The sequence below is a fragment of the Mobula birostris genome, chromosome 10 (assembly GCF_030028105.1).
Source record: "Mobula birostris isolate sMobBir1 chromosome 10, sMobBir1.hap1, whole genome shotgun sequence".
Taxonomy (NCBI): domain Eukaryota; kingdom Metazoa; phylum Chordata; class Chondrichthyes; order Myliobatiformes; family Myliobatidae; genus Mobula; species Mobula birostris.
The window spans coordinates 88,824,154-88,845,434 of NC_092379.1; the positions used below are offsets into that span (position 1 = coordinate 88,824,154).

General features: G+C 40.4%; 1 protein-coding gene across 4 annotated transcripts in view; it reads right to left on the reverse strand.

The window, feature by feature from the left end:
• Positions 1–21,281, reverse strand: part of LOC140204132 (kelch-like protein 4) — a 401,566-nt gene that overhangs the window by 152,534 nt on the left and 227,751 nt on the right. The window contains exon 1 of one of the 4 annotated variants that reach the window (XM_072270525.1): positions 19,857–20,083. The exons of 2 other annotated variants lie outside the window; for them this stretch is intronic. The gene's annotated coding sequence lies outside the window, so the exon portion shown is untranslated. Of the gene's footprint in view, positions 1–15,794; positions 15,895–19,856; positions 20,084–21,281 lie in introns of those variants that run through there. One more of the 4 variants, XM_072270526.1, reaches the window with a different exon arrangement.

Consider the following 21,281-nt stretch of genomic DNA (forward strand, 5'->3'; position numbering starts at 1 on the left):
TGAATGTCCAAGGTTACATGTTGTATTGAAGGGATAGGAAGTAGGCAGAGGTGGTGGCTGGTAAAGAATAGCATCAAATCAGTAGAAAGATGTGACATAGGATCGGAAGATGTTGAATCCTTGTGGGTTGATTTAAGAAACCTTAAGGGTAAAAGGACCCTGATGGCAGTTATATACAGGCCTCCCAACAATAGCTGGGATATGGACCACAGATTACAATGGGAAATAGAAAAGGCATGTCAAAAGGGCAAATTTATGGTTACTTGATTGTAATTCATGTCACATTGTATAAATTAACTAATGGGAATATCATTAGACACATCACCTTCCAGCTTTGAGGCAAATTTTGTAAATTTTGCTTTTTGGATCTGTCCCTCTCTTGTGTTTGTTTACTTTTTTATCATTATACATCGGGGATGATTGTATTATAATAGAATTTCTTAAAGAAGGGCCTTTCACTAAGCATTCAGCCATTAGAGATGCGCTGCTCAGATGCAACAGAGAAAGGAAAGGAACTAAAGTCATGCGCGATGGTAATTGGCCATTGAATGGATAGTTGAAGTTATTTGTCATATTGTGTGGCTTGGTTCTATATTCACAATATGTCTAGTGAACAATGATATGATGAACATCAAAGGATTGGCAACATGTGAACTAAGAAAGTGGAATCATTTGATTCCTAAACCCTTGGAGAAGGGAGGCACATCTCAGAAGTCAGCATGCATTGATGATCTTTTATCTCCATTGAAGGTGATGAGGAGCTGTCTCCCTGAATACCTGCCATACTTGTGCAACAAAATTCTGCACAAATGAGGATCCTTAATACATTAAGACAGCAGATGTTACACAATCACATTTTTAACTTCACAATTCATTGGTTACATATTGAAAAATATGACAGGCATGAAAACAGATAATTTGCTTCAATTTTGAATATGTCTAAAATTCTTTGGAAGTTCTTGTTTCTCAGCTATTTCAAGCATCTGAAATGTTGTGGTACCTATAAATCTCTGGTTGATGACCCTGATTTGCCTTCACATTTTACTATTTTCCTATTGATGCCTGGTAGGTTTCCCATAGACAGTGAACACAACATCATAGGCCGAAAAGTCTGTATCGTGCTGTAATGTTCTATGTTCTAAGTACTAGAAAATGGCTGGAACTTGTTGAACATGGTTATTTTGTCTCCAGCTGTCTTTATTATGCAAGAGACAGCAGTTGTAGAAATAATGGATCTATTGATCGTAATCTATCAAATGTAATACCACTATATCAAGAAATATTAAGAAAGGAAAAAGACAGAAGGTGTGAATCTATGGTCCAGTTAGCCTAATATTCAGCCCGAGAAAATACTGGAATCCACTACTAGAGGTAATAGTAGGAAATTTAGAAAATCATAAGACAATCAAGCAGAGTTAGCATAATTTTATAAAAGGGAAAGATTGTTTGACAAATCTGATAGAATTCTCTGAGAATGCAACAAGTCAAATAAAGGGGAATTATTAGATCCAGTGGATTTCTGGAAGGAATTCAATAGAATGCTACATAAAAGATTACTCCATAGACATCATGGAGCTGTGGGTAACATATTCATAGGAATAAAGAATCTGTTGATTATCAGAAAACAGAGAGTTTGAATAAATGGAACATGTTTTTTATTGGCAATCAGTAATTACTTGGGTTCCTGCAGGATCAGTGTGGGACATTTAACTACTTCAATTCTATATTGACGGACTGAATGTACATTAGCCAGATTTGCCTGCAAAGGGGTATATAAATGATTAAAAAAGTGGGCACAATATTGGCAGGTAGAGCATAATATGGGGAAATAGTGAGGTTACCCACTTTGGGAGAAAAAATGAAAAGCAAATTATTTTGATGAAATGAGACTACAAAATGTTATCTGAGAAGAATGGCATATGAAGCATAAATCTTGGCATGCAAGTACTGGCAGTAATTAGGAAGGCTAATGCTGTGGTGGCCTTTATTAAAAAAGGATAAAGAATATAAAAATATGACAGATTTGTTGGAGATTTACAGATCACTGATGGGGCTTGAAATACTACATGTATATTTTGTTCAGATTTTTAATGAAGGATGTGCTTGCTTGAGAGATGGTCTAGAAAAGATTCCTTAGGTCAATTCATGAAAGATTCATTCATGAAGAAAACTTGAGCAGGCTGTGCCTGGACTGATTGGAGTATTGAAGAAAGGGAGGTGATCTTATTGAAACTTCTAATCTGAGTGGATTGGCAGGGTGAGTGTCAAGAGGATGTTTCCTCTAGTGCAGGGCTTTTCAACCTGGGGGTCTATGGACTTCTCAGTTAATGCTAGGGGTCCATGGCATAAAAAAACGTTGAGAACCCCTGCTCTAGTGGGTGTATCTCATACATGATGGCATAGCTTCAGAGTAAGTGGCCATTGATTTGAATCGGACCACAGTAAGAATTTATTACCTCAGATAGTCATCAAGGTTTCAATTTCTCTGCCTTTAGAGCTGTAGAGTTATTGAATATACTGAAATTACAAGACCGACAAGTGTTTTAACTACTAGGAAATTGGGAGCATATATAAGGAAAGAATACAAAATTGGTGATTGGGACCAAGAAGAGTTCAGCCATGATTTTATTGAATGGTGCAGTAGGTTTGACAGGCAATTAACCCATCATTGCTCCTGTTTCATGGGCTTCTGTTATGAGATCCTTAGTTTTGGTTTTTGTAAAGGTTTCTATGGTTAATTTTGCAGCATTATGTTATGGCTCTGGAATGTCAACCAGATAATGCTGTGTCTGCCCATGAAAATGATAAAGACCATCACTTCATGTTCTCAAGTAATCTTTTAAAATGTAGAACACTTAACAAGTTCTATTTTAAATTAATCAGTCCACAGGACTTGTTTCCAAAATGCATCAGACTTGTTTAGATGTTCCTTTGAACCTTTTGAATAGAACTTTTTGGCCGCAATGAGCAAAGGTATGTTTGGAGAAAACAGGATGCAGAATTTCATGAAAAGAACACCTCTCCAACTGTTAAGCACGGGGGTGGATTGATCATGCTTTGGGATTGTGTTGCAGCCAGTGGCATTGGAACATTTCACTGGTAGAGGGAAGAATGAATTCAATTAAATACCAGCAAATTCTGGAAGCAAGCATCACACCATCTGTAAAAAAGCCGAAGATGAAAAGAGGATGGCTTCTACAACACGATAATGAACCTAAACACACCTCAAAATCCACAATGGACTACCTCAAGAGGCGCAAGCTGAAGGTTTTGCCATGGCCCTCACAATCCCCTGACCTAAATATCATCGAGAATCTGTGGGTAGACCTCAAAAGAGCAGTGCATGCAAGATGGCCCAAGAATCTCACAGAACTAGAAGCCTTTTGCAAGGAAGAATGGGTGAAAATCCCCCAAACAAGAATTGAATGACTCTTAGCTGGCTACAGAAAGCATTTACAAGCTGTGATACTTGCCAAAAGGGGTGTTACTAAGTACTGCCATGCAGGGTGCCCAAACTTTTGCTTCGGGCCCTGTTCCCTTTTTGTTATTTTTAAAGTGTAAAAGATGGACATAGAGAAGTTTTCTTGCTTAAAATATTAAAGAAATGTGTCATATTTAACCTTATACCTTTTGGAAATCAGTTCATCTTTTACTCACTTAGCTATTCGCAGTAACAGAAATTTTGACCGGGGTGCCCAAACTTTTGCATGCCACTGTATATACTACGTTTAAGCCAAGAAAGGATAGGAATGCTAGTTCTGTAGCAGCTGGGTAGTGACAATTAGATTTCTAAGAAGCACATGTGAAGCTATCCATTTGAATTTACTCCTAATTATATTTAGTTCCAAATGTCTACCAAATAAAATGGATATAACAAAATAATATTTAACAAAATAAAATATTACTCAATAACATAGTGTTGCTTTGGCAAAGTTACTTAAGCTGTATTACTGGAATAGGCCAATGAAAGAAATGGACAGTGTTGCATCATTATTGAACAACACACATACGATGCTGGAGGAGCTCGACAAGTCAGGCAGCATCAATGGAAATGAATAAACAGTCAATCCTTGAGCTAGACTGGACTACTGTCAGCTTGTGAATAGAAGTTATGAACGATTGGTCTCCAAACGAGAGTAACCTCATGAAATTTCAGGGAAGCTCTCAAAGGTTTAATTGACTGTGTTTACCAGCTGCTCCACTCCTTGCTTTCTTTTAACAAAAAAAATGAGTGGTGTATTTGTCAGTGGTTATGCCAGTAAATCATGTAATTACAGCATAGACTGATGTGATCACAAATAGATCATTCTCTATATAATAGCATTAGTATCTTCAAAGGTATATGTGCAATGCACAGTACATAGTATTTTGAAGAAAATTTTAAACCCTGGATCTTTGTACCTCCTTCTGCGATTGGATCCTTGACTTTCTCAGTGCAGATCGGAAATAAAACCCCTCCTCACTGCCAGTCAACACAGATGCACCTCAATGATCCATGCTTAGTCTATCCTAGTCTCTCTATAATCGTGTCTGTGACTAGGCACAGCTCAAACACCATTTATAAATCCACTGATAACACAACTGTTGTTGGCAGAATCTCATATAGTGACAAGGATGAGTACAGGAGTGATACAGATTGGATGGTTGACTGGTGCTGCAACAACAACCTTGCACTCAACATCAGTAAAACCAAAGAATTGATAGTAAACTTCAGGTGAAATCAGAAGATCACACAGCAGTCCTCATCAAGGAAAAGATGAGCAGCTTCAAGTTCCTGGTGGTCAACATACTCTGGCCCCAACATATTGATGCAATTATGAAGATGCATAAGACATGTCAGAAGCCATATTTCATTAGGAATTTGAGGAGATTTAGTATGTCAAAAACTCTAGTAAAGTTCTATGGAGGTACCATGGAGAGCATTCTAAGAGGCTGCATCACCATCTGGTATGGTGGTGCCAATGCACGGGATCAGAAAAGGCTGCAGATGGTTGTAGACTCAGGCACCTCCATCAGAGGCGCAAGGCTCTCTTTAATCAAGGATGTCATCAAAATGAGATGCCTTAAGATGGTGCAGTCCATCGTGAAGGTCTCTCACCATCTGGAACATGCACTCCTCTCTTTACTGCCCTCCATGAGGAGATACAAGAGCCTGAAGATGCACAGTCAACAGTTCTGGAACAGCTTCTTCCCCTCCCACTATCAGATTTCTGAACAGTCCGGGAATTCTTGAACATTACTTCACTACTTTGCTCTTTTTGCAATAATTCTTTATTTTTGTAATTCATAGTAAATTTTATTACATTGTATTACTGCCGCAAAACACAAAAAAGTTATGACAAATGTCAGTGATGATAAACCTGATTCTGATTTGCTCACATAGGCAATCCTTTGCTGAATTAGAATAAGCACCTCTGTCCAAGGCACCTGTGTCCTGGAATTTTTCTATAAGCAATATTTTCAATGCTCCAATTGATGACAAGCTTACAAGAAGCAAATCAGTGTTCCATCTTTAAAAGCATCACATTCTTTGTGTTCTCTATGAAGGCTCCAAGAAAAGCGGCCGAAAATGGGCCAGAAGACTCACTCCTCCAGCTTTAAACTCAGTAAGTACATCTTACACAAGCCCTGAAGAGCTGTTCTTGATGTTGAATCATCAGCAATAGCTTTTTAAAAATACAATGATCTAATTTTAAGGTGAAATTAAAGCAGTGAAGACAATGTGTCATCTAGTAATTCAACTAGCTGAGAGAAATGGAAACATGCTCCTTGAAGCAAAGTCAGGACGAAGGGTCTCGGCCCGAAATGTCGACTGTACCTCTTCCTAGAGATGCTGCCTGGCCTGCTGAGTTCACCAGCAACTTTGATGTGTGTTGCTTGAATTTCCAGCATCTGCAGAATTCCTCATGCTTACGTCCTTGAAGCAAGACCATTTTAGCCAAAATAAAAGAAAATGACAGCTCAAGCACCAGCAATCTTCACATGTTGCTGTGGCTGGACATCAAGATTTGTGAATCATTCACATACTATATGGAGGGGATGGAGATTTTTTTTAAAAGCCAGTGTTATTTGAGTTGGAAGTTAGTGCTGAAAATGCACAGTATAGATGTACTGACAGTCACACATCAAGCAACGTTTATTATAAAGAGTCTAAATAATACTCTTATCAGAAAAAATGTTGCATATCAATAGCTAATAAAACAAACCACAAAACAACAGGGAGGAGCAGTAGCTTGCTTGTAACATCAGCACAGAGGAAGAAATTTTCACATCATTTCATGAAAAGTGAATGTGCATAACGGTACAGCCATTGCAGATTGCAAAAAAATCTATATTGTCTGTGTAGCAATCAGGCTGCATTATAAACCAATAGGACCTTAACACTATGAGAGATGTAAATTAACAAATTGTTCAATTATAAGATATATATGACAGGTAATTCAAATCATCCACCCATGATAAGGAACAAAGGCAGTGTAAAGATTATTCTGGAAAAGTTTTGAAAGTACTTTGGACAAATGTACTTTGATAGTCATTGTTTCAAGTTACCCATGTTCATACTGCTCTGTAGCGTGATGCGAATAGAGCAAGACACTAAAGAACCAAGGAAATTAACAATTTCAGTGACAAAAGATGAGCAATACTGTTTTTATACTTGCTCTTGCACACTCAGATTATATTGAACCTCTCATTTCTCCAGATGGACCATACAACATCCTCAGGCAAAGTTAGAGGCAGAGAATCTGCTTCTTAATCAATAGCTAATGATGCTTGAACAAGACAGTTCAGAATAACTGCTGCTCATCCAGCTTGAAATAACTGCTGCTCATCCAGTGTCACCCATACTATTTTCCTTGGGAGCTCACTTCAGCTACCCCTTCAGCAGTCTACATCCACCTCAGATAAACGTGAAGTTCGCACTCAATGAACTATACTCTGTGGTCAACAGTCTTGAAATGGATACCTGAGGCCCTCTTCATCGTTGCTGGCAATATCAACCATGCCAGCTTCAAGAGAATGTTACCAAAATACTATTAGCATGTCTTCTGTCTTCTGTCTCACTAGGGGCCCAACAGCCTTTACCATTGCTATACAACCTACTAAAGCATCCCCCACCCACACTTTGGTAACTCACTCCACCAGGCCATGAGTACAAACAGAAGCTATCACAGGAGGATCCAGGACAGAAAGTTGTACAGAAAACTGTTCTGATAAAAGAGATGAGCTTCTACATGACTGCTTTAAGTTAGTAAACTCCTCCGTATTCAAGGACTCAGCTGCCAGTCTAGAAGAGTATGTCATCACCATAACAGACCATATCAGCAAATGTGCTAAGGACTGTGTATCAAAGAGGACAATCAGGGTGTTCCCAAACTGGAAGCCGTGAAGGAACTGGGAAATCCACTCATTACTGAAGTCTGATACTGCAGCATTCATATTTTTTTTTTTTTTTTTTTTAACAAGAAATTAAGATATGACCTCTTTAAAGCTATCAGAGATTCCAAGAGACAATATTAGTCCAAAGAATCCAGTCCCAGACCAGCCATCAGTTGTGGCAGGAACTACATGCTATAATGAGCTACTAAACAAATTCAGGCAACATCGCATAGGCACCACGTTCCTTCTGGTGAGTTTAACAGCTTCTATGCACATTTTAAACAGAAAGAGCTTAAATGTCACTACCCACCCTGATAGCCTCCAATGAACCTGATTCCTCAGATCCCATTTCAGCTGTAAGATTAGTCTTCTGGAGAGTGGACCTGCGAAAAAGATCTGGCCATAATAGTGTTCTTGCCCGTGTCCTTAGATCCTGTGCAGATCATCTGGCACAGGTAGTAGAAGACATTTTAACCCCTCCCTGCTTTAATCTGAGATTTCTACCTGCTTTAAGAAGACCACTATTATCCTGCTACCTAAACCAATACAGGTAATATGCCTTAATGACTACCTGATATCCACTATTATGAATTGATTTCAAGAGGCTGTTCATGGCACATATTAACTTTAGCCTTCCAGAACACCTCATCCCAGCTCAATTCACCCACCACTGAAATAGTAGACACCATCTCCCTAGCACTACCCTCATCTTTAAAGCATCTGGACAGAAAGGACACCTGTGTTAGACTATTGATCATTGACTACAGCTCCACGTTCAATACTATAATCCCAAACAAGCTCATCACCAAATTTGGAGACCTGGAAGTCAACACCTGCCTCTGCAACTAGATCATTGACTTCTTGACCAACAAACTGCATTCAGTGAGGATAGGCAGCAACACCTCCTTCACAATTATTCCAATCATTGGTGCACCACAAGGTTGCATCTTCAGCCCCTGACTCCACTCCCTGTACTAGATCCTGCATGGCTAAGTTTTGCTGTAACTCCATCTACAATTTTACAGATGATAACACAGCAGATGGCCGTATCTCAAATGCAGGAAGGAGACAGCGAGCTTAATCACATGGTGTCATGACAACACCTTTCCCTCAATGGCAGCAAAACAAAGGGGCTGCTCATTGACTTCAGGAAGGGGGCAGTGTACATGTTCCTACCTATATCAATAGTGCTGAGATGGAGAGGGGTGAGGTCTTCAAGTTTCCAGAAGAGAACATCATCAATAGCCTGCCTTGATCTAACTTTGTAGATGCCATGGCCAAGGAGGCTGATTAATGCCTCTACTTCTTCAGGAAGCTAAAGAAATTTTGCATGTCCCCATCAACCTGTACCAATGTTTATTAATGTACCATAAAAAGCATTCTATCTGGATACATCGCAGTTTCGTATGGCAACTGTTCTGCCTGTGACCATAAAAAATTGCAGAAATTTCTGAATGTGACTTAGCAAATCATGAAAACCAGACTGTCTATAACTTTTGCTGCCTTAGTAAAGCAGCGCGCAAAATCAGAGATCCCACCCATCCTAAAAATCCTCTCTCCTCCCTTCACCCATTCAGTAAAGCCTGAAAGCATATATCACCAGACTCCAAGGTAGCTTCTACCTTGCATTTATAAGTTTATTGAATGGTTCCCTCGTACAATCTATCTTGTTCTGATCTCGTACTGTATTGTCCACGAGCAGTACACACTCTCTATAGCTGTTACACTTCATTCTACATTGTGCGACTATTTCACCTTGTACAACCTCAAAGCACTGTGTAATAATTTTATCTGTATGAACAGTTTGCAAGACAAGCTTTTAACTGTACTTCAGTACAAGTGGCAGTATTAAACCAACTCCAAAAGCAGACATACAGATACTTACAGTGTAGTAGAACATACCTTTGAAAGGTTCAAATGGATCTATCCTGAGCAATTGGACAAACAGTTTATTTTGTATTTACTTAAGTGTCTTACATGATGTAATGGCATTAAGCCGTTTAAGTATTTCTCCATTTTAAATTGCTTCTGGTGAGCCACCCAAGAGAGAGGTGCTTATTTTAAAGAAAGCATTGATAAAGCAAGCTTTCTTTGTTTTCACAAGGAATCACTCAATGGCTAAATTTTTGTTTGAGTAATATACAGCTCCAAACTTTACTGCTCATTTTACTCTGGCAGGACTGTTAATACGCCAGTGTTTTTCAAGTGAATGAAATCTATGCAGCATAATCTAATGGAGGAATACAAAGCTTGTGAATGAAGCAGAAGGAAATGTTTCAGAAAGTAAGAAAATACTTAAGTATGCAAAAAGGAATGTGTAATTTAGCTTGTCATGCCTGCTTAAGAATTAATTTAGATCATGCTTGATTTCATCTCAGCATCTGCACTAAGGCCAAATTTCTTGATTCCCCTAACATTCCGAAAATCTATCATTCTCTGTCTTAAATATATTTAGTGAATAAAACTCCACATCTCTCTAGAAAATTCCAAAAATCCACTACACTCTTAATAAAGAAATGCCATGTTTGTTTTGAGTGGTCAACCCGTTCTTCTCAGATAGGACAACCTGGTTCTAAGTATAACAACCTGGATGACCTACTCTTTCATTCCTCATAATTATTTTGTATTCTCCAAGATAACCTCTTATTCTTCCGGAATGAATAAAGCATAGGCCCATTCTGCTTAGTCATAGCACATTATGCCAAGAGTCATGCTGGTGAAACTTCATTACATTTTTTCTTAAGTATATTCCTTCTTAAGTAGAAATAATATTTCAAGTGTAATATCAACAGGATCCTACATAAATAGAGCAAATTATCTTTCCTCCATAAGCCCATCTTGCTGTTTTCCCTGTGCAAAAAAAAATACAGCGTGAACTTAGTGGATCAGGCAACAGCTGTGGTGGTAAAGAGATTATTAACTTTTTTGGTGGAGACCTTACGCAAGTACTTTCTGTATGTAAAACTTAACTTGCAATGATTTGTGTACAAGGACACCCAGATCTTTCCAAATAACTCACTATTTCAAAAATATTATATGCCTCTATTTTTCTCTCCCAGATATATTTCTCTCATTTTCCACATATATTGCATCATCCACACATTTACACATTCACTTAACCTGTCTCTGTTTCCTTCGGGCCTCTGTGTGCTCATCATAGTTCAAAATAACACTCAATTTTATATTGTCAACAAGCTCAGATATATTTCATTTGATCCCCTCTTTGAAATCATTAATAGAAAAATTGTGAACATTAAAAGTGGCAGATGGAGTTCAACCTGGAAAAGTATTAAGTGATTCTCTTTAGAAGGTCAAATTTGAAGGCAGAATACAAAGTTAATGGTTTAGTAATTAACAGCGTGGAAGAACAATGGGATCTTGAGGTTTATATCCATAAATCCCTCAAAGTTTCTGTACAAGTTGATAGGGTGGTTAAGAGGGTGTACTGTGTGTAGATCTTCATTAGTCAGGAGAATGAGTTCAAGAACCATGAGGTAATCTTGCAACTCTATAAAACCCCAGCTGAACCACACTGAGAATATTGTGTTTAGTTCTGATCATCTCATTATAGAAAGGATGTAGAAGCTTTGGAAAGAGTCCAGATGAGATTTCCCAGGATGCTACCAGAATTGGGAGCATGTCTTAAGAGGATAGGTTGAGTGAGCAAGGGGTTTTCTCTTTGCAGCAAAGGAGGATGAGAAGTGACTTGATAGAGGTGTACAAGATGGTAGGAAGTGTAGATTGAGTGGATAGCCAGAGACTTTTTCCCCTAGGCAGAAATGGCTAATTCCAGGGAACATAGTTTTAAGGTGATTAGAGGAAAGTATAGGAGGGATGTCAGAGGTAAGTTTTTACAGAGAGAGAGTTGAGCGCATGGAACACACTGACTAGGGTGGTGACAGAGGCAGATACACTAGGGGCATTTAGGAAGCTCTTAGATAAGCACATGGATGATAGAAAAATGGCATGTTATGTAGAAGGGAAGGATTGCAGGAGCAATCTTACTCTCCCTCACTAGAGAGAGAGAGTCTATCTAAGTCACCAAAGTGTTGGATAACGGACTGTAGTTTTGATGGACTCTGGATCAGGATCTCTTTGGGGGCTTTTGCTGTTGCTTGCATGGTGGGGGTGGGGGGTGGGGGGTGGGAGGTGCGGTGCTTTTGCTGGTGCCATTGGGGGGAGGGGGTTTGTGCCTTCTGTAAAAGGTGGAGGGAGCGTTTCAGGGCTTCGATGCTCTATCATTCATTCTATGGGTTCTCTTGTTTTGTGGGTGTCTGTGAAGAGTACAAATTTCAGGTTGTATACTGTATACATTCCCTGATAGTAAAGGAACCTAAATCTAAAACAAAAGTTGATTATAGGATAGGTTAAAATTTCTGCAGAACATTTTGGACCAAAGGGCCTATACTGTGCTAGCGTGTTCTATGATCTACGATCCCAGCACAAATCCCTATAGCACACCACCTCAAAATTGACATGCATATTCCTACCATCTGTTAACAACTCCTTAGTCCAGGTCAATATATTTATCTCCAGATACAGTGATCTGATATCACTTAATAACCTCTTGAGTGGCATCTAATTCTGATATTCCAAATACATCACATCAACTTTACTGGCCTTCTCTGTTTACTGGTTACAAACTTAAAAATTCTTATTCCCAGCGCTGCGTAAAATTTCATAAAAGAGCCTTTTGCTTTGCATGTGTAGCGTTTTCCTGTGCTCTGACTATAACTGGAAGGACACTCCAATCTCTGTTCCTTGAATATGGATACTTCATATTCTATCGCTTCTTGAGAGACTTGGATTACCATTATCCAATAGGATACCATGCACTCAGAGCATAAAATCCTGGAAAACAGGTCAGGCAGCATTGGTGGAATGAGAAGAGGAGTTAATGTTTCAACGTTGTAGACATTACACCTGTTCTAACAGTGCTGTCCATATAGGTCAGATGATCACTGAAAGCAACATACCTGTTGACATTGAAGTACAGAATGATGATGAAGCCATTCATGACTTTTCCTACTTTCGCATACTTCACAATATGGTCGGCCTTTCTGCCCATGAAGCCCATTCTGGCTGTCAGAGCATTCCCATCTGTCTCCTTCCAGTTATTTCCATCATAGCTTATTCTCACTCATTTGCCCATCAATTCGTTCCTGATTCTCCTGCCACTCTCCTAAACTAGGGACAATTTACAGACAGCCCCTCACCTCCCAGCAGGTGTTTGAGAGGTGGGCGAAACTTATGCAATCATAGTGCACAACCCACACAAAGAACACTCAAGGATCCAGGTTAAATCCTGAGGTTGTGAAGCATCACCACAACATGATGAACAGTCAATTATTTTTTTTCAAATGTCACATAACTGTGCTGATTCAGTCAAAAGATTACTCACCACCAGATTTGTGAAGGCTAAACTGACCGAGGAAATTGATATGTAATGACCACGTACGATGGTCAGAAATGTTTAAATACATTTACATTGAAATGGAAAGCAATATGGCACATAGGATTATGTAAATTAAATGTGGTCAAATAATATGATAGTTTTACAATGTGTATATTTAATGTAAGCAACACACACAGTAACTTAGAATAAGCACCTTGTTTGAATTTCTGTGTCCTGAAGCTTCTATCCTTTGTGAAACATAATAGAACTTTAGCAGTGCCCAAAGTCCATCTTCAGATACCTTGCAGTGGGTAATTCAGAGAAATTATTTGTCAATGGGAGATTATTTTCTGCAACTATTTCTTTCCAATCAAAGCAGGTTATTTCAAATCATGTTCTTCTGTTGTGTTACATGCCTCTCTGTCTCCACCAATGAACACTACAGATCAGTAACTCTACCAGATTAGAAGACCTCACTTGAACAACTGTTTAATAAATTGCTTACCCATTGTTAGATGTATTTAGCCATCTTAAATTGTGGATGATTGTTAATTCATGCTGAAAACAATTGATTGTTTTTTCCAGTAGCCATTTTATCACAAAATTCACGACCTAAAAGTTAAACATATTACCTTGTGCCAGTAATTCTTAATTTTCTAAGAATGAATGTTGTTACACCAGAGATAATTTTGGTTTAACCTTCTGAAACCCAATAATTTGCATTAATTACAATTCACACTATAGTTGTTTCTAAGGTTATAATTCTATAACTAATTCTATAGTTATAGAATTTCCGTCTGGGTAGCCTCCAACCTGATGGCATGAACATTGACTTCTCAAACTTCCGCTAATGCCCCACCTCCCCCTGGTACACCATCTGTCATTTATTTATATACACACATTCTTTCTCTCTCTCTCCTTTTTCTCCCTTTGTCCCTCTCACTATACCCCTTGCCCATTCCCTGGGCTTCAGCCTCCTTTCTTTCTCCCTAGGCCTCCTGTCCCATGATCCTCTCGTATCCCTTTTGCCAATCACCTGGCCAGCTCTTGGCTCCATCCCTCCCCCTCCTGTCTTCTCCTATCATTTTGGATCTCCCCCTTCCCCTCCCACTTTCAAATCTCTTACTATCTCTTCTTTCAGTTAGTCCTGATGAAGGGTCTCGGCCTGAAACGTCGACTGTACCTCTTCCTAGAGATGCTGCCTGGCCTGCTGCGTTCACCAGCAACTTTGATGTGTGTTGCTTGAATTTCCAGCACCTGCAGAATTCCTCGTGTTTGCGCCACAATATAGTTGACTATTTAATTTAGTATTTGAAAATATTTCTCTTTGCTCAATGTGTTTTTGTACACCACGTGTTTTAAAATGAAGAAAACAAATAGTTATGAATCTACATGAAGTACAGCATTTGTGTTAGCTGTGACCAAGCATCACGAATGGATGTAATGGCATTTAAAATCATCCCAAAATGCATAATGCATTGCAGCCTTTAATATAAACCCTTTACTAACCACTAATTCTTTCAGTGAATGCTTTTCTTTTCTTTCTCTCCAGGCATGCATGCAGTTTTACCCCCACTAACCCTCTGGAAAGTTGAATCTATCTTTAAATTACTGCCAGTACCTTGTGTCAGTTCCCAGTAACTACTGTATTTATCAGAGGCTTACAGTGATTTCACAGGCTATTCGTCCACTGGGCAGGAGGGGGCTTCAGTGACTGTCCCCACACACGTCTGTTTCACTCGAAGCAGTTGGGCAGTAATCATAAATCTCTATAACCCAGAGATACAGAGGCTGTCTATAATATCAACAATTTATTTCAGATCAACTGACAGAATATTCATCCTCCTTTAGTATGGAAAATCATGCTGAAGCATGGAGGGGGAACCTTTGTTCCACCTTTATCATTAAAAATTCTATCTTTGGATATTACTCACATCCACTAAGAAGGCGTGAATGTTTGCTCCACCTTACTTTCTGGAATTAATACGTTTATGAAAAAGAGGTGGCGTTTTACTATAAACTAGGGTAAGTTTTTAAAAATATAATAGATGTATATACAACATATTTCAAAATACCATATATTTCATCTCAGTTTTCACCTGATCTCATTAACAATTCTGATTAGTAGCAGAGTAATCCCTACTTTTCCAAGTACACATGACTGGAAGAAAGCGTGCCTGCATTGGGAGATTATTTAGGCTGTAGCTTTGCTTTAAGGCTGAGCAATCAAAAGATATATTAATTTATATAACATCTGTAATGTAAATTGCATGTTAAATTCAGCATTCATTGTATTTCCCCCACAAAACAGTCATACCATATTGAAATGTATGCATGCATAATGCTAAATAAGATTGTAATTGAATTTCTGAACATGGCCTCTTCAAAAATTTAAATAATGATCCCTATGGAATACATTCAAATTCATGCAGGCACAAGCCCACATTAAAACACCCCCAGATGTTAAATCCTTCCAGCCACTACTAATAAATCATTATTTATCTGTACCAAAGCCTTTACACTACAATATATATTCTGGAAAAACCTCCTGGCATTAATTTGAAAGTAACAATTTTAAAAGACAGTTTCTGATGATACTGTACATCATTTATTATTTTACTTTAAATATTCAAATAGCCTATTTACTCTTCTCTGATTTAAAATGCCTACAACTACTTAACCCCTGGCAAATACTTTTATCTCAGCTTCTGCGAAGGCATTGATTTTGTTTTTACAGAAGGACTCTCTTTAACCAAGCGTTTTTTATTGTTGTCAGATCTAATACCTTATATCTTAAACTGTGATTAATAAACCTCATATGAGCATGGTAAGGCAATTAATTACATTAAGTTACTAAATAAATGTAAGCTGCAACAGTTCTTACACAATGTTCAAATTTCATTGCATAATTTAAAATATGATGGTTTTTTTTCAGCTCTATAATAAACAATGTTTAAACTATGAACATCCATCAGTCATGTGATCTGTCATTTAAGAAAAATGATACTGTGGTAACTTCTACCTTGAAAAGGCACACTCGACAACCTCATGCCCAAAGAAACAACTTTATCTCGAACGTCAAAACTGATATGTATATACAGAGGCTTTCATAACCCGTACGGCATGGCAGGAACACTATATACAAAGCACACCAGGAAGTAAAAAAGAACGGAAGTGAAACCACCCCCCCCCCCATTATCCTAATTAGTATTAACTTACTTTTAATAGTGCTCACATTACAACACTTCTCTCCCTTTAAAATCCAACATTCTCCAAATGTAAAAAAACTAGGAAATAAAAACTTGCGTACCCCTGAAAGCTTATACTAGTATCTCAGCAACAGTTTAGCAATACAAAACATTTGGAAAACATGACAGATTCAATATTCAATCTAACAACAGCAACAAAAAACTGTCCTGTCAAAGATTTAGTCTGTCAGGAGGTTTACGGGTGCGCTGTGATCTGCGCACTACCCTTGGTGATGCAGCAGGCACCGCTGGTGAGAGTGTTTTGGGTGGGTCTGGTTTGGGGGGCATGAGAGGAGTCTGTGTATCTGCGTGAGAATGTCCATTCTCTTCAAGGGACCCCAACCCCTCTGCCAGTGTCTCGCCCTCTGGCAAAGTCACTGGTGGACATGCCTCCGCAGTAGCCTGTCTCACTTTTGCCTTCATGTCCGGACGCAGCAGGTCCAATCTTGACTTGGGCCTATGCCCCATCAGCATCTCTGCTGGTGCTGGAGTGCGGGCAGTCATAGTCTGTGGCGTGAGATGGTATTTAAACAGGAAACATGAAAGCCGAATGCTAAGAGTCCCCTGTCATCCGCTTCAGGCCTTCCTTCACTGTCTGAACAGCCCAATCAGCCAAACCATTTGAGGCTGGGTCAAAAGGGGCCGTCCCAATGTGATGAATGTCATTCTGCTGCATGAACTCACTGAGCAGCTCACTGGTGAACGTCGGGCCATTATCAGTGACCAGAGAGTCAGGCAACCCGTGGACTGCAAACACTTGCCTGAGTTTGTCCGTGGTTGAGGGGGCTGTGATGTTGCTCATGATGTGAGCTTCGATCCATTTACAATGCACATCTACTATTACAAGAAACATTTGCCCCATAAAAGGGCCAGCAAAGTCCAAATGTAGCCTAGACCAGGAGTGGTCTGGCCACTCCCATGGGCGCAAAGGAGCTAGTGGTGGCGTACTCTGATCAGTCTGACATTGCGTGAATGATTTTACCTTGTTCTCCAGATCCTGATCCATTCTTAGCCATCAAACGTAGGATCTTGCAAGGCTTTTAATTCAAGACACTCCTGGGTGAGTCTCATGAATTTTCTCCACACTCTGTGAATGGCTAGGGGGAGACACGATGACCCTCCCCCCCCCCAAGAAAATGCAGCCATCCTGCAGATTGAGTTCTGTCTTGCGTATGGCATAAGGCCTCAGTTCCTCTCCTTGCACGACTCTGGGCCAACCTTGTAAAAGAAAAGTCCTGACTTGGGACAGGACTGGGTCCCTCTCTGTCCACTGCTTGATCTGGGTCACCTTGACAGGTGTCTCTGACAGCCTCTCCAATGAAAACACAGTCTCTGGAGACACATATGTAGTAACAGGTGTCTCAGGTAAAGGTAGTCGACTCAATGCATCGGCATTTGCATTATCCCCACCCGTTCTGTACACTATAGTATACTGGTAGGCTGACAATGTAAGAGCCCAACGCTGTATCCTGGCTGAAGCTAGCGGTGGGCTGCATCTAGTCTCACTGAACAGGCTTATTAGTGGTTTATGGTCCGTATAAATTGTAAATACATGTCCATAAAGGTGCTGATGAAAGCCTTTGACCTCAAAAGCAATGGCCAGACCTTCTTTGTCTAGTTGTGAATATCCCTTCTGTCAGGGTACGTGAAGCAAGACCAATAGGCCTCTCTAAGTGGTCCTCCATTACATGTGAGAGAACTGCCCCGACTCCATAGAGCGAGGCATCGCATGCAAGGACGATCTCCTTGTCTGGGTCATAGTAAACATGTGGCTTCGCTGAGTGGAGGAGTTCTTTCACTTCCTTGAAAGCTTTCTCCTGCTCTTCACCCCATTGCCACTTAGTGTCATTGTGAAGCAGCTCATAGAGTGGGGTCAAAACCGTTGAGTGGTCAGGAAGAAACTTGCCATAACAATTCACTATGCCCAAAAATGATCTGAGTTCCATGACTGTCTTAGGGCTTGGGGCCTCCTTAATAGCTCTCACTTTGTCCTCCACAGGGCAAAGCCCCCTTAGCTATGATCTTGTGTCCCAGGTAAGTCACACTCGATGCCAGGAACACACATTTTCCATGTTTCAATCGCAGCCCTGCATCTGAGAGCCTCTTCAGCACCCGTTCTAAATTAGCCAGATGCTCCACCTCCGTAGCCCCTGTGATCAAAATATCATCAAGGTACACTGCTACGTGCAGAATCCCCTGCAGCAAAGTGTCCATTGTCCTTTGGAAAATGGCAGGGCTGGACGCTACTCCAAACACCAGGCGATTGTACTTGAATAATCCCTTGTGCATACTAATTGTGACATACTCCTTTGAATCCTCATCGAGCAGAACCTGTTGATAGGAGTGGCTCATGTCCAGCTTTGTGAACAGCTTACCCCCTGACAAGGTCGCAAACAGGTCATCCGCCCATGGCAATGGGTACTCCTCCAGCCTAGAAACCTGATTCACCGTAAGCTTATAATCCCCACATATCCTCACCATTTTGTCTGCCTTCAAAACTGGAACAATGGGAGCCGCCCACCTTGAAAACTGGATGGGCTCAATAATGCCCAGCCTCTGTAAGCATTCCAGCTCCTCCTCGACTTTGTCTTTCATGGCATAGGACACCGACCTGGGCTTAAAAAAAGTATGGTGTAGCCTCAGGGTCGACATGGAGTTTCACTGTCATGCCCTTCAGTGTTCCTAGCTCATCCCTGAAAACGTCACTGTACCGCTGCAGAATGTTCTCCGCCATGTGTGCATACTTAATTTCATGCCAGTTTAGCCGGATTTTGCGAAGCCAATCGCGACCCAAAAGACTGGGCCCCCTGCCCTTGGCTATCACTAGCCTGGCTTCGGCCTTCTGACCCCCGGTTGAAATATCCACATATAACACCCCTAAATGAGGTATGGGCTGCCCCGTATAGGTCCTGAGCTTGAGCTTTGATGGTCTGATGGGAGGCAGGTTGGACCCCCATGTCCACCTGTAGCTCTCCTCACTAATGACCGGTACAGTAGCCCCTGAATCAATCTCAAACTTAATGTCCTTTCCCCTGACAGTGACTATGGCATAATATAGTTCAGGTGGTTCCTCACCTATTTCCACTCCAAACATGTTGTAGGCACACGCTGCCTCTTCATCTGCATCTTCTAGATGGTGTGTGGCTGCCTGACCCTGTTGAGCTTTCCCCTGCCCAGGCTTAATCTTACCCTTTGAACTTCTGCACTTTTTAGCTAAATGTCCCTTTTTGCTACAAGAATGACAAACAGTGTCTTTGAATTAGCAATCATTTGCATAGTGCGTCCCTCCACACCGGAAACATTCCACCCGCTTTGCCTGTTTACCAGTCTCCCTCCTGACTTGGTGCACTGCCACCGACTGCGATCCCCCATGTCCTTTCTGGATATCCTTGACATTGTTAGCAGCCATCTCCATGCCTTGGGCAATCTCTAAGGCTTTCTTGAAAGTCAACAGTGGGGTTTCCCCTAACAGGTGGCGTTGTATGTTGTCATTATTAATGCCGCATACCAATCTATCACGCAGCATGTCTTCCAACACTGCCCTGAAATCACAATGCTCCGACAGCTGCCGAAGCTCGGCCACAATATTGGCCACAGACTGACCTGGCTTCCTGAAACGGCTGTGAAACTTACACCGTTGGACTATCACAGAAGGTTTCGGATTGTAGTGGTTCCCCATGAGCTTGACCAGTTCGTCATATGGAATGTCCCCCGGTTTCTGCAGTGTGGCTAAATTCCTTATTAGCATGTAAGTCTTCACCCCACACACACTCAGGAGAATAGAGCACTTCTTAGCCTCCTCAGTAATTCCATTAGCACAGAAAAAGTGTACCAACCTTTCCTCATACTCCGACCAGACCTCTATTAACTCCACAAATTCACTGATAGTCCCCAAACGTAGCCATCTGAACGTGAGGCCCCTTATCGGCGCTGCTGCTCCCGTTTGAAATGTGCCGACACGTCCACAAAACCTGTTCACCTCGTCGCCAAAAATATGTGGTAACTTCTACCTTGAAAAGGCACACTCGACAACTTCATGCCTGAAGAAACAACTTCACCTCGAACGTCAAAACTGATACATATACACAGAGGCTTTCACAACCCGTACGGCATGGCAGGAACACTATGTACAAAGCACACCGGAAGTAAAAAAAAAATGGAAGTGAAACCACCCCCCAATTATCCTAATTAGTATTAACTTACTTTTAATAATGCTCACATTACAACAAATACTGTGTTTGAGAAATGTAAGTTGTTTTGACATTCAAGACTGCATTGTAAATGAAGTTTTACACACCTTCATGTTTCACCCAGCTTATCATGAGTTTTTGCATATTATTCTGTTCGATTATAAGACCTTTTTGTTTGTGGATGATATGATTACCATCAGTGAGGGTGGAAAGTGTTTGTCAGGGTGAAGATGACATACAGTTGCATTTTGCTCATTTTCATCCTGGTCAAATTTTTATAAAGAACCAAGTGTTCACCCAAGATCATATGGTCAAAGCTGTGAATTGAATGTTCCAGGACTGCAGGCTGTTAGCTCCAAAGCAGTTGGAAAACAGGTGAAAAAAAACATTTGCTTTCTTTGTCTGACCCATACCGTGCTGCTAAATCAAATTTTGGCCTTCACTTTCTTGTGATTATCTTAAGACAATTTAAAGGCCAAACAGAAGAAATGTTTCATGCAAAATATTAGGTAAGATTTTGCTGATTTTGATTTTGCCAAGGGCTGAATCTGTACATTTACTCTGCTGCCTAAACTTCACAGGGAATCTGGTGAAGAAGACCAATTTGTTGCATATTCCAGCATCATATTCTGTTGTGGAATTGCATCTTGGATCCTATGACTGGCTCAGATTCCAAGACTCCACTGAATTCCCTGTGCACTCTGGGGTAGAGATTTAGGAGGAAAAGACCATAAGACCAAAAGACTATAAGACATGGGAGCAGAATTAGGGCACACAGCCCATTCAGTATGCTCTGTCATACAATCATGGCTGATTTTCCCTCACAACCCATTCTCCTGCCTCCTCTGTGTAACCTTCAATGTCCTCACTAATGAAGAACATATCAAACTCCAGTTTAAATATACCCACTGTATTGGCCTCTACATCTCTGTGGCAATGTATTCCACAAATTCACTATCCCCTGGCAAAAAAAAAAAAATTCCTCCTTATCTCTGTTCTAAACAGATGTCCTTGTATTTTGAGGCTATGCCCTCTGGTCCTAGACTCTTACATTATTGGAAACATGCTCTC